At 41.7% G+C, this 14,741-nt stretch overlaps 1 long non-coding RNA gene across 1 annotated transcript; it reads left to right on the forward strand.

Moving 5' to 3' along the window:
* The first annotated feature begins 9,617 nt into the window (after nucleotides 1–9,617).
* On the forward strand, nucleotides 9,618–14,349 carry LOC143768540 (uncharacterized). Its single transcript, XR_013213935.1, has 3 exons — nucleotides 9,618–9,808; nucleotides 12,474–12,542; nucleotides 14,048–14,349. It is a non-coding gene; the product is annotated as an uncharacterized LOC143768540 (long non-coding RNA).
* Nucleotides 14,350–14,741: the final 392 nt, after the last annotated feature.

Raw genomic sequence — 14,741 nt, forward strand, 5'->3', positions numbered from 1 at the left:
ATAAGTTCATAGGGGGTCTACTTTCCAAAATGATGTCACTTGTGGGGGGTTTCCACTGTTTAGGCACATCAGGGGCTCTCCAAACGCGACATGGCTTCCTATCTCAATTCCAGCCAGTTTTGCATTGGAAAGTCAAACGGCGCTCCTTCCCTTCCGAGCTCTGCCATGCACCCAAACAGTGGTTTCCCCCACATATGGGGTATCTGCATTCTCAGGACAAATTGTTCAACAATATTTGGGGTCCAATTTTTCCTGTTACCCTTGATAAAATAAAACAAATTGGATCTGAAATAAATTTTTTGTGAAAAAAAAGTTAAATGTTCATTTTTTAAAAAACATTCTAAAAAATTCCTGTGAAACACCTGAAGGGTTAATACATTTCTTGAATGTGATTTTGAGCACCTTGAGGGTTCATTTTTTAGAATGGTGTCACACTTGGGTATTTTCTATCATACAGACCCCTCAAAGTGACTTCAAATGTGATGTGATCCCTAAAAAAAATGGTGTTGTAAAAATGAGAAATTGCTGGTCAAATTTTAACCCTTATAACTCCCTAACAAAAATTATTTTGGTTCCAAAATTGTGCTTATGTAAAGTAGACATGTGGGAAATGTTACTTATTAAGTATTTTATGCGACATATCTCTGTGATTTAAGGGCATGAAAATTCAAAGTTGGAAAATTGAAAAATGTTCAAAATTTTTGCCAAATTTCCATTTTTTTCACAAATAAATGCAAGAATTGTCAAGGAAGTTTTACCACTATCATGAAGTACAATATGTCACGAGAAAATATTGTCAGAATCACCAGGATCCATGCAAGCGTTCCAGAGTTATAACCTCATAAAGGGACAGTGGTCACTGTAAAAATTGGACCGGTCATTAACATGCAAACCAGACTTGGGGTTAAGGGGTTAAAAAAGACACATGACAGTATGTCCAATATTATATATTTCTGTGGCTGCATGTACACAGACTTTATGGCTTCTTATTTCCTGTCTAAAGAGCATTATTATTGTTTTTATATTTTTTTTTTACATGGTTCAGGGGATTGGAATGCTACTATATCATTTAATATGCATCAACCCAATGGCTCATTATTATTAAATGATAAATTTGAGAATAATTATATGAGCTGTGCAGAGTCATGTTTGGAATAATTTTGAACTTATCTATTCTTATTAGGTATGCAGCCAAGTATTTATTTATTTACTAATTTTATTTTTCTTATATAAGGTTAAAATATTATGTACAGCGGTTGTCATAACTCACATTAGTTTATGATCCCAATGTGGCTCAAAACTATCTCCATCTCAAACATTTACATGCTTTAGATAAGCACATTTTTTAAAAAAATTTCAAATCCACCAGCTTCACCAAATTTTTTGAAAATTTGATTTGCTGCAAATCGATTCGCTGTGAATCATAATTGCTTTAGTTGCTCTGAAAAGAGGTCCCTTAAGAATGTATATAACTTCCTTAAAGCTCTTTGACTTACAGACAACTAACGTCACAGTGGCCTCAACATATGTGATTATAGGTAAACAGATGGTAACCACTTTTCATCGCTGCATACCTCCCAAACAACGCAGATTGAGAAGAACAGTCCTCAATTTGGGTAGCTGTCCTACTGTCTTCTGAGTTGAGGAGTATGTCCTGACTCCTGACTTTAACATTATCTTTGTCAGTTGAATACAATACTGAAAGAGGGAGCCATCAGAGCCCTACTCAACCATTCAGTCTGGGTAAAGACTGAAAGCACCTTGAGTTCACATGACATTCTTCGGTTAGTTGACAGATGGCATAGACGAGATCAGTCAAGAAGCATGATATAGAGGCATGGTGTATGCTTGATTGCAGGTATTATACTATATGAGGTGTGGGGTTCTCTGGGGCATGATACAATGTGGGGAGCTGTGGGGGTATCACACTATATAGTAGGAGGATCTTGGGGAATCATACAGGGTTCTGAGCTGTGGGGGGATGTACTCTGGGTGATGTTGGATACATCATACTGTGTGGTGAACACTAAGGGCACCATAAATGGCACCATAAATTGTGAAGGGTTTGTGAGGACATCATACTGTGTGTGAAAGCATGATATGCTGCACTTGGCTATGAGGGCACCAGGTTGAATCAGGGCAGCTCTGATGACATCATATCATCTGAGAGGAGATGAAGGGTAATCATAATGGGTTAGGGGCATCAAACTGTATATGATGTGATTGTGATTGTGAGGAGCATCATACAATGTAGGTGGTTATGGGGGCAGCATCCTGGGTGTTTGGAGGATGATGGAAAAATCATACTGTGTGGAGGGGAATGTACTGTGGGGTACGATACTGTATGGGGCACTGTGGGGGCAATATACTATGGTCTTTGGGGCATATGGGGCATGAAAATGTATCATATTGTATGTAAATACTAATAGGCTTCACTAGGAGAAATAGTGTAGTGCATATAAAAGGACTCAGCAAGCTTACAGAAGTAGGTTAGCATAATTTAAAAATTGGCATGGTGTACTACGCACAGCACTGCATTTATCCTTATTTCTTACCTTTCAAAGTTGGGAGATGTGATGTTCTGCTGTCATACACTATCTGTAGAATTTGTCCACTGTCTCTCTCCCTATCTGTGTTACTAAGCTGAGAGATGCTATGGCCTTTGTCTATCCAGATTCAACCCGAAATGGCTGATGCATTCCCTGTCTCAGCTTGAATACAGGCTATTATAGTCTCTATGTATACACAGTGCTATACCATGTGATGTGATAGCTGTAAGGCATTATGGGTGAGCTTGTCAGACCTCATGCAGAGTCATATGAGACTGTTCTGGTTGATACAATTTTTTTAATTGTGTAAAATGATGGTGTTTTGTTTTTTTATTGGCAGTTTATGTGAAAATAAAATGCTTTAATTAGTCACATACAGTGAATTTTCAACAATTTGATACAAATTTGATCTGCATGAAATTGATTAATTCCTCTCTAATGCATATGTAATGCAAACAATCTACATATCTGTGTATTTATTTCTGAGTATGTGATAAAAACAAGATATCTTAAATAACTAGATGAAAACATGGGGAAAACATATACAGGTTCTTCTCACAAAATTAGAATATCATCAAAAAGTTACTATATTTCAGTTCTTTAATACAAAAATGAAACTCACATATTATATAGTCATTACAAACAGTGATCTATTTCAAGTGTTTATTTCTGTTAATGTTGATGACTGTGGCTTACAGCCAATGAAAACCCAAAAGTCATTATCTCACTAAATTAGAATAATTAACAAAAATACCTGCAAAGGTTTCCTAAGCATTTAAAGAGTCCCTTAGTCTGTTTCAGTAGGCTCCACAATTACGGGTAAGACTACTGTCATTGACACACTCCACAAGGAGGGTAAGCCACAAAAGGTCATTGCTAAAGAAGCTAGCTGCTCACAGAGTGCTGTAGCCAAGCATATTAATGGAAAGTTGAGTGGAAGGAAAAAGTGTGGTAGAAAAAGATGCACAAGCAACCTGAATAACCGCAGCTTTGAAAGGATTGTTATGGAAAGACCATTCAAAAATTGGGGGGAGATTCACAAGGAGTGGACTGCTTCTGGAGTCATTGCTTCAAGAGCCACCACAAGCAGACGTATGCATGACATGGGCTACAGTGTCACATTCCTTGTGTCAAGCTACTCATGACCATTAGACATTGCCAGAATTGTCTTACCTGGGCCAAGAAAAAAAGAACTGGACTGTTGCTCAGTGGTCCAAGGTGTTGTTTTCAGATGAAAGAAAATGTTGCATTTCATTTGGAAACCAAGGTCCCAGAGTCTTGAGAAAGAGTGGAGAGGCACACAATCCAAGCTGCTTGAGGTCTAGTGTGAAGCTTCCACCATCAGTGATGGTTTGGGGAGCCATGTCATCTGCTGGTGTAGGTCCACTGTGTTTTATCAAGACCAATGTCAGCACAGCCTTCTACCAGGAAATTTTAGAGCACTTCATGCTTCCTTCTGCCGACAAGCTTTTTGGAGATGGAAATGTCATTCTCCAGCAGAACTTGGCACCTGTCCACACTGCCAAAAGTACTAATACCTGGTTTAAAAACAACAGTATCACTGTGCTTGATTGGCCAGCAAACTCGCCTGACCTTAACCCCATAGAGAATCTATGGGGTATTGTCAAGGGACAGATGAGAGACACCAGACCCAACAATGCAGATGAGCTGAAGGCTTCTATCAAAGGATTCTGGGCTTCCATAACACCTCAGCAGTGCCACAGGCTAATCGCCTCCATGCCATGCCGCATTGGTGCAATAATTGATGCAAAATGAGCCCAAGTATTGCGTACATTTGCTGTACATGCATTTCACTAGACCATCATTTCAGATTTTGAAATCATTTTTCAAGCTGGTGTTATAATGTATTCTAATTTACTGAGATAATGACTTCAGAGTTTTTATTGGCTGTAACCCATAATAATCATCATTAAAAGAAATAAATACTTGAAATAGATCACTCTGTTTGTAATGACTCTATGTGAGTTTCATTTTTTTGTATTGAAGAACTGAAATAAATTACCTTTTCGTTGATATTCTAATTTTGTGAGAAGCACCTGTATATTAACCCCTTTCCACCATCGGGCGTAATAGTACACCGATGTCGGACTCCCCCTGTTTGGTGGGGCACCGGCGCTGAGTGCACACCTTTCCAGGCACATAACAGTTGATCTGTACAGCTGAGATGTGCCCGCAATAGCCTCGGGTGGAATCGTGATCCACCCAAGACTGTTATCTAGTTCAATGCTGCTGTCAGTCTCTGACAGTGGCATTTAACTTGCACTTACCGGAAGGGCGTCATAAATCCCACCCATCGGTGTCCCCGTCACATGATTGTGGGTCACCAAATGGGTTGGCATGACAACCAATAGACCTGTATGGTTGTCATTGCCAGATTGCTATGAGAGCCACCCCGTGGTCTGTGCTTAAAGGAAGTAAGCAATTCTGCTACACACAGGCGATCTGATCAAGCTGAGCAGTGTTAATCCCAGATATATTCAGACCCAGGAGTCTGATACAGACTTTAGTTAGTCTTTCAAATTCCATCTTTCAAATTACAGATTTTTTATTACATTACTTTGAATTAGACTTGCATTGGACTGGAATTGACTGTAAGATAACGGAATATAAAACCACTGCAATGTTTCGGTTTCTTTTCACTTTCACATCTATAGTACTCTATTTTTCCCTACGTCCTGCAATCCTCCCCAGCCATCTCACCATCTCCTCACAGCTGTTCCTCCACATACAATCCTTTTTCTCCAAACACACACAGCCACATCATGTCCTATCCTGTTCCCACCTTCTAACGCTCTGTCTGCTACTCCTCATTGCTGGTGACATATCCCCAAATCCTGGCCCACCTCAACACATCCCCACACTCATTTCTAACCCCCTGCCAAAATCCTCTACATGTTTTCCAAACCATGATAACCTCATACCCATTCATCCAGCCCCCACTCCCCCAGTCACCCTACCTGGAACACTATAGAACGCACGCTCTGTCTGTAACAAGCTGTCATTTATCCATGATCTCTTTATCACCAACAAACTCACCTTCCTCGGCATCACTGAAACCTGGCTCAACCCCTCCGACTCAGCCTCTCCAGCAGCACTTTCCTATGGCGGATTCCACCTCTCTCACACCCCTCCCCAAGCACCAAAAGTGGTGGAGGAGTTGGCTTACTCCTGTCCAATACCTGCTCCTTTACTTCAATCCCGCTACCATTCTCCGTTACTCATCCTTCATTTGAGGTGCACTCCATCCGCATCTATTCCCCCTCCAACCTCCAGCTGGCTGTCATCAACCACTCCCCAGAACTAGCCATCTCCACCTTTTTCGACCACTTCACCACTTGGCTACTTCATTTCCTCTCTGCTGACATCCCCACTATCATCATGGGTGACTTTAATATCCCCATTGACACTTCCACATCAGCTGCCTCTAAACTTTTATCGCTCACTGCCTCCTTCGGTCTCACTCAATGGTGTTCCTCAGCCACTCACAAAGAGAGTCACACACTAGACCTTATCTTTACCCGCTTCTGTTCCCTTACTAATCTCACTAACTCACCCCTCCCCCTGTCTGACCACAACCTACTGACATTCTCTTCCCTCTCCTCTCCTAGTGCGCAAACCCCACTCCACAAACTCACTCACCCTCGCAGAAATCACTCTCTGAGTCCCTTCTCCCTCTTACAGACATAGCTTCCCTTCATGACACAGATGCTGCTGCCACTTTTTATAACACCATAATAACAGCAACACTCGATTTGGATGCCCCCTCATGCATAGCAAAACTCGTACCATCAACAGACAGCCCTGGCTGACCAGCCTGACCAAAGAACTGAGACAGGTTTCTAGGGTCGCTGAGCGGAGATGGAAGAGATCTCACTCTGCCGAGCACTTCATCGCATACAAGCAGTCCCTCCCCAGCTTCAAGTTCATGCTCACTTCTGCAAAGCAAACTTACTTCTCATCTCTCATATCCTCCCTGTCTCACAACCCTAAACAGCTTTTCAACACTTTCAATTTGCTACTTCGTCCCCCAGCACCTCCTTCCTCCCCTCTCATTTCTACTGAAGACTTTGGCTACTTTCACACATCAGGTTTTCACCTTCAGGCTGAATCCGGTGACTTTTCAAAAAAAACGGATCCGTTGCAAATTGTGAAAAACTGATACGATGGATCTGTTTTTTTTGCCGGATCCAACTAGCTGATATGCGGGCACTAGCTGGTCCAGAGAGAGAGTCTCCAGAATGGAAAATTCTGCTGCGGGGCATGCTCAATTGAACAAAACAGAATCGGTTTGCCGAATTCATCATTTCATGGATCCGGCACCATAGGCTTTCATTACAGCAAACTCTGGATGCAGCAGGATCTGCCACTGTCAGTTTTTTCGACGGACAAAAGAAACGTTACTATGCGTTTTCTCCGGCCACCGGAAAACAAAAATTTTTGATGGATCCGGTGAAAAGTGGATGAAACGTGAGGCCATCTATAGCAATCCGGCACTAATACAAGTCTATGAGAAAAAAAGGATCCGGCGGCAACTTTTGCCTGATGTGTTTTTTTCAAAATTCGCCCTATTAAGCCTGATGGCAAAAACCTGATGTGTGAAAGTAGCCTTTGCCTCTTTCTTTAAACAGAAGATTGATACGATCAGAGAAAGCTTTGGCCCACAGCGCCCAATGCCCCTCTTAGCTGCTCAATCCTGTTCGTCCAAAACCAGCTTCTCCACCATGACAGATCAGCTCTCCACCCTCCTGTCAAGATCACACCTCACCACTTAAACGCTTGATCCGCTCCCGTCCCACCTCATCCCTAACCTCGCCAGAGTCTTCATCCCAACCCTAACACACCTATTCATCCTCTCACTCAGAACTGGTGTCTTCCCCTCATTCTTCAAACATGCAAAGATCACACCCATCCTCAAAAAGCCCTCCCTCGACCCATCCTCTGTGTCTAGCTATCACCCGATATCTCTTCTTCCTTCTTGCCTCAAAACTACTGGAACAGCATGTCCATCTTGAACTGTCCTCCCACCTCTCCACCTGCTCCCTCTTTGACCGGTTATAATCTGGCTTCTGACCCCATCACTCAAATTAAACTCTCCTAACTAAAGTCACAATGACCTACTAAATGCACAGAGCAAGCAACAATACTCTGTCCTCCTTCTCCTGGACCTGATTTCTGCCTTTGACACTGTGGACCACTTCCTCCCGCTACAGATTCTATCATCTTTTGGCATCACAGACTTTGCCCTATCCTGGATCTCATCATATCTAACAGACCGAACATTCAGTGTCTCCCTCTCCCTCTCGCACACCACCTCCTCACCTTGCCCCTTGTCTGTTGGTGTTCCTCAAGGCACATTTCTAGGACCCCTACTCTTATCCATCTACACCTTCGGCCTTGGACAGCTCATAGAATCCCATGGTTTTTAGTATCATCTATACGCCGATGACACACAGATCTATCTATCCAGACCTGACCTCACCTCCTTACTCACCAAAATCCCACACTGTCTGCTATCTCAGCCTTCTTTTCTGCTTGCTTTCTAAAACTGAACATGGACAAAACAGAATTCATCATCTTTCCCCCATCTCACTCTACCCCTCCACCAGACCTATCAAACTATGTCAATGGCTGCTCACTTCCCCAGTTCCGCATGTTCGGTGCCTCGGGGTGATCCTCGGCTCTGCCTTCTCTTTCAAGCCACATATCCAAGCCCTTGCCTCCTCCTGCCATCTCAAACTCAAAAATATTTCCCGGATCTGTGCATTCCTTTACTACGAAACCACAAAAACACTAGTGCACACCCTTATCATCTCCCGCCTTGACTACTGCAACCTTCTACTCTCTGGCCTCCCCTCTAGCACTCTGGCACCACTCCAATCCATCTTTCTCTGTGCTGCCCGACTAATCTACCTGTCTCCCTGCTATTCCCCAGCCTCTCCCCTATGCTAAGCCCTTCACTGGCTTCCTATAATCTAAAGACTCCAGTTCAAAGCCCTTAATATGACATACAAAGCCATCTACCAGTCTCCTCCATACATATGTGACATGGTCTCCTGGTACTTAACTACACGCAACCTTTGATCCTCACAAGATATCCTTCTCTACTCCCCTCTTATCTCTTCTTCCCACAACCGCATCCAAGACTTTTCCTGTGCTTCCCCCATACTCTGGAACTCTCTGCCCTAACACATCAGACTGTCTCCTACCATAGAAACCTTCAAAAAGAACCTGAAGACTCACCTCTTCCGATAAGCATTCAGCCAGCAGTGATTCTCAACCTACTGAACCACCGCACAACCAGCTCTTCTCCTAATGTATCCTCACCCATCCCCTGCAGACTGTGAGCCCTCGTGGGCAGGGTCCTCCGTCCTTCTGTACCTGTTAGTGCCTTGTTTTTTTGCTCATGTTTATTGTATTTGTCTATATTTGCCCCCCCTTTTTCACATGTAAAGCGCCATGAAATGAATGGCACTATAAAAATTGTATGATAATAATAATAGTAATAATAATAATAATAATATGTCACAAAAAAACTTTCTCAGAACCAGTGGGATTTGTTAAAGCATTCTAGAGCTATAAGCTCATAAAGTGACAGTGGTCAGAATTGTAAAAATTGGCTTGGTCATTAATTACCAAATTGGCTTTGTCATTATAAAAAATGAGGCACATGGCCATTATGATTAATTGTACAAGGATGCAGAGCGCATCAGTTTTACTAGTTACTTTTTAATGGAACAATTATTACCTCTTTTTGCCTGCAAGCTTTTCCTCATATCATAAATAGATTTTACAATGTGGGCACATCACAGTTTTACAACATTGTGCCCCATACTCATCCAATTTACAAATATCCATTTTAGAACAGAACAATAAAAAGAAATGATGGTGAATACTACGTCATGTATTTTACTGCAGTAAAAATAGCTTATGCTTCATAATTAATGTTTATTCTACTTTAGAATATTAAATCATTATATACTTACTCATCCTATTAAATGCCTTATCACCAGCTGATGAGAAAATATGCCCCAATTCTCACTATGTCCAGATATATAAGGATCGGCCTCAATGCCATCATCAAAATATAACTTCGAGTCTCTGAGAAGTTCAGAACTAAGACGATAAATCAGTCATGTCTGGAATCAAAGGAGGACCAAACTGCCAGAAGAGCTCATGCCAGAATCCATGCAAGGATCCCTGCCAAAAAGTGCCTATCTGTGTAAATCCTTGCCAAGACCGTAAGTTACTCATTTTTTGGTTGTTTTTTTTTGTATTGTTTGTAAACTATACACATTAATTAGCATTATGGAACTTAGCTGCTTTCATATTAGTCATTTTTTAACAAAGATACAAAAAATGTAAAAAGAAACGGCCTTAGACGTCTTGCCAAAAACATGTCACATTTAAGGTTAGGTTTAGCTCACATGTCATATGCTCTTATGTTCAGCATGTACAAATATGTCCTGAGGTATATACAGGCCCAATCTACCAATTGCAGCTATATGTCATTCAGCCATATACTTCCTTTTTTTTTTTTTTTTCTTGAAATTGCTTTCTATCAAGTAGAATAGTTGAATATGCCTTTCTAGTACAGCAAAGTGATTAAAGGCTAATAAATGGGATATATTCAATGTATTCAAATTTAGTTTTAAATAGTGTTTTCCACAGAAGTAAATCTCAAACATGTAGAAAAGATAATTGATCTTGATATTCATTATGACAGCCATATTTGCTGCTGTGAAATACCGTATTTTCCGGCGTACAAGACGACTTTTTAACCCCTGAAAATCTTCTTAAAAGTCGGGGGTCGTCTTGTACGCCGGGAATCGCCTTGTACGCCGGGTGTATATGGTGGGTGGGGGGGGGAGTGATCCTGATGACGACGAGGGGGCGTCTCACAGAAAAGTGAGTATCCCCCATTACCTTATCATAGCGCTGCAGCGTGGGGTCTCTGTGCTGGGAGCGGCGGCGGCTGCTGTGCTGTGGCGGCTCCTCTTCTGCAGTGTGGGGCCTGTGGGGCGGTGGCGGCGGCGGCGTATCTTCATGCAGTGGGGGCTCCTCCGGCATCTCAGCCTGGAAGCCCCGCCGGCAACTCCATCGGTACAATGCGCTGGCCTCCGGGAAAATGGCCGCTGCTTAGATTCAGATCTCGTTGAGATCTGAATCTGAGCATGCGCAGCCCCCAGCGGCCGGGCCACCGCATCGCACCTATTGAGCTGCCTCCGGGAAAATGGCCACTGCTCAGATTCAGATCTCGTCTCCCGAGATCTCGGGACGAGATCTGAATCTGAGCAGCGGCCATTTTCCCGGAGGCCACCTGACCGCATTGTACCCATGGAGTTGCCGGCGGGGCTTCCAGTCTTTGAGATGCCGGAGGAGCCCCGACTGTATGAAGATACGCCGCCGCCACCGCCCCACAGCACCAGAGGCCCCACACTGCAGAAGAGGAGCCGCCACAGCACAGCACAGCACAGCACAGCACAGCAGCCGCCGCTCCCAGCACAGAGACCCCACGCTGCAGCGCTATGATAAGGTAATGGGGGATACTCACTTTCCTGTGAGACGCCCCCTCGTCCTCATCAGGATCACTCCCCCCCCCCCAAAAGGCACATATTCACCGGCCCTATAAGACGACATAGGGTGTATAAGAAGACCCCCGACTTTTAAGAAGATTTTATTTTTTAACTGGTAAAGTTGGGGGGTCGTCTTATACGCCCAGTCGTCTTATACGCCGGAAAATACGGTAGGTTTTAACCTTCAAGGGTAAACTGTTCAGGAGGGATTGTCCTATAGTGTACAATCCGTCCTAAGCAGCTAAACTGTCCATCATTATACCTCCCATTGTTATGTCATATGACCACTGCGGACAGTCAGAGGTCACTGATTGGTCTGCAGCCTTTACTATTACATAGTAAATACACTTAAAAAAAACAGATCTATCAAGTTCAACCAAGATGGCTTTAGTATATGGCTTATTTTAATTTTTGACGGACAGTTTAAATGTTATGAAGAGGTTATCCACTGTAGACAATCTCTTTAAATTGATGACTTTTGATATATTCTTCATAATGGTTTTCCACTGCCTATAATATATACAGTAGTTCTTCATGCTACTTTTTATTATACAGTGAATAATGTTACTGTGTACACAATACTGTAGTTTTTAAAACTCATTATAAACTATATACACATGATGTCAAAATGGTGATACAGACTTTCATATTTTTGGACCAACTCTTTAAACTTTTCTTTCTATATTAAGCAGAATAGAAATTACTACTAGAAGATTAATTTTAGGTCAGCCATCATAATACTAGAGGATAATAGCACATATCTAACATTTTTATTCTCAACTCAAGGAGCAAAGGAATTGGAAAAAAATCTATTGAAACAGATTCATATTGGATTCTGTATCTCTCGGATTTGATATAGCAACATTTGGAAGTGTTTTCTCTTGGAGGCATACAGACAAGGATTGTTTTAAGCAAACTGAGGCCATAGCCCAAAGAAGGTTTTTTTTGTTATTTGACTGTCTGGGGCAATGAAGGCATTGTTAAAAAAATCTCTCCTTGTGCAAAACAGTGAACAAGTCAGTGTACATGTCCTGATTGTATGAGTCAGCAAAAGGGTAACAGTTAAATTGTGGTTCCTGGGGGTCTAGTCTGCAGGTGGGAAAAGAGTCTAGCAGAAAGTTTTGGTATGTAGGAATTGACTAGTAGGCCCTTCCTTGACACCTGTCCTGCATAGGTGGTCGAACAGCGTCCTATAGACTTCAACAGGTTGCGCCACAGCTCCATAGAACTCAGACTTTGTGCATAACTACGATACGACCATAATCATACATAACTCTGTATACATTTTTCACAATTCAGTGAACTCAGAATGAATGTTTCTCTTTTCTAGCTTGCCAATCTGGGTCCCAGTACTCCGGCTACAGCAATCAACAAGGTGGTGGACAATTCCCCAAACAAGGTAAAGATAAGGAATTTTTAGTTGGTTTTTCACTGTCATCAGTGCTAATTAATTTCTATATGCACAGATCAAAATCACTATATTTAAAAGCTGCTTTATAAGGTGTGATTCATAGGACTGCATCTGGCATAAAATTTGAAGAAAAAACTGTGCAGGTTTCCAAACTTCCAGAAATTCTTGGACAGTCGGTAAAATTAGGGCACTTTTTCCCTTGTCTGTAAAAAGCTTGAATAGGTTATTATGACTGTAATTATCATTTTTTACAGTTCAAAGTGAATGCAGCTAATTTGTAGGTTGTAGACATGGATCACTTATAGTCATAATGATTTATTATGGTTATCGAATGTCACTGTAAAAATTGATGAGTGTCTGTAAATTTTCTATAAGCTGTCCAGAAAAAAAAAAATCAAACGAATTACCTGGATAGTGTAGAGTAAAATATACAGTCTAACAGAGCAATTCTTTATAAAATGTGATCATTCACAAAGACAGCGTACAGGGCCACAAGGATTGCGCAGTAGTGATCTGCAGACACTATGTGTCTCATTACAAGGTCTGTGCACTCGGCATTGCCATGTACTGAGCTTCATGGCTGAACCCATATCTCATAGGTAGGATAACTGCATAATTTCAGAAAATTCCCTGATTTTCCTGGGACATGTTCTTCTCCAGGACTTGACATAGGAACCTTTATTTTAACTATCATATATTCCATTAGTTTTAGAACTTCTTAATTGGCAGGTGCATGAAAAAAGAAAATATTTGTATTGTTTTTTCCCTTTGCGCTGTACTCAAATTGCTTCACCCATATACAGTTCTGAAAAACAGCAAACAAATATATAGGAAAGTTAATATCAAAACAATAAATATTATGAAAGTATTGTCATTAAACTGCAGGGAATTTATTCTGTTAACTTGTACCATGTATTACTCTTTAGTATTGAACTGTCTATTGTAACTAAACCTTTATCTTTTTTTATAATTGAGTGCCTTTTTATTTGCAAGCAAGTCAGTGGGGTCTAGGTCCTAAAATCCGCACCAATCCTAACGAAAATGCAGCTCAGGTGATAGAAGCACACAGCTCCTTCCTGAGCCCGCACCCAGAGCAGCGGATGGATTCAGTAGAAGGCATTGATCTTCTATTGTGTGCATACCCTGCTGTGTGTGGGCTCAGACAGAAGCTGTTTGCCTCTATAGTCGGAACTGTGCACCACTCAAGCATTTTTTTTTTAGAGATTTGTGGCGGTCTCACTAAACTGCTTGTAATTAAAAGGGCACTCAAACGGCACTCAAATATAAATAATGTATAAAGTTTAACATTTTAGCGGACGGATTCAATACAATAGGCGGAGCTGTGCACCACTCAAGCATTTTTTTGAATGAAATGTGGTGGTCTCACTAAACTGTTTGTAATTAATAGTTCACTCAAATATAACAAAATTTATGAAGTTTATATTTTTATTTGAAATAAATGAGTAACTGATTTCTGTTCACTTCTCCATCAGATCCCTGCAACCCCTGCTGTCCACCTCCCTGCTGTCCACCTCCCTGCTGTCCTGATCCCTGCTGTCCTGATCCCTGCCAAGGTCAAGGGAATTTCTATTGCAATAAATGAAGATGTGACACCTGACTGTGTTTCTCTCACTGTTCTCCATCTTTCCGCAAATGTATTATAACTTCTCCTAATCAGTTAAGAGTCCTGACCTTTGCCTTTGCTAGCTGTTTACTCCCCTCATTTGTTATCCAATAAAATTCTGCTATCAGCACATGGCTTATTGTTTATGTATTTAAATTCTTATGCTTTAGAAATCTTTTATTATAGGGGATAAGAAATAACAACCAAGGAGAGATGAACGGTCCTTTGTAAGAAAAATAAAGGCAGACATGTTTTCTAATCCAAAACAACACCTTTAACCCCTTCCCGACCTTTGACGCCACGTAGGCGTCATGAAAGTCGGTGCCAATCCGAACCATGACGCCTATGTGGCGTCATGGAAAGATCGCGTCCCTGCAGATCTTTGTGAAAAAAGTTTATAAGGAGAACACCACTCGATCCCAGATTTGATGGTCCTGTTCAAGTGCTGCTGATGACACCAAACTCTGTGAAACTGGAGGGAAGACCCACTTGGATCCACTCATCACATTGCAAGAAAGCTCCCCTACCAGAAGATGACACCCAAGCCAGAATGATGTTGTGGA

Source organism: Ranitomeya variabilis, chromosome 4 (genome assembly GCF_051348905.1).
Source record: "Ranitomeya variabilis isolate aRanVar5 chromosome 4, aRanVar5.hap1, whole genome shotgun sequence".
In the NCBI taxonomy this organism is placed as follows: domain Eukaryota; kingdom Metazoa; phylum Chordata; class Amphibia; order Anura; family Dendrobatidae; genus Ranitomeya; species Ranitomeya variabilis.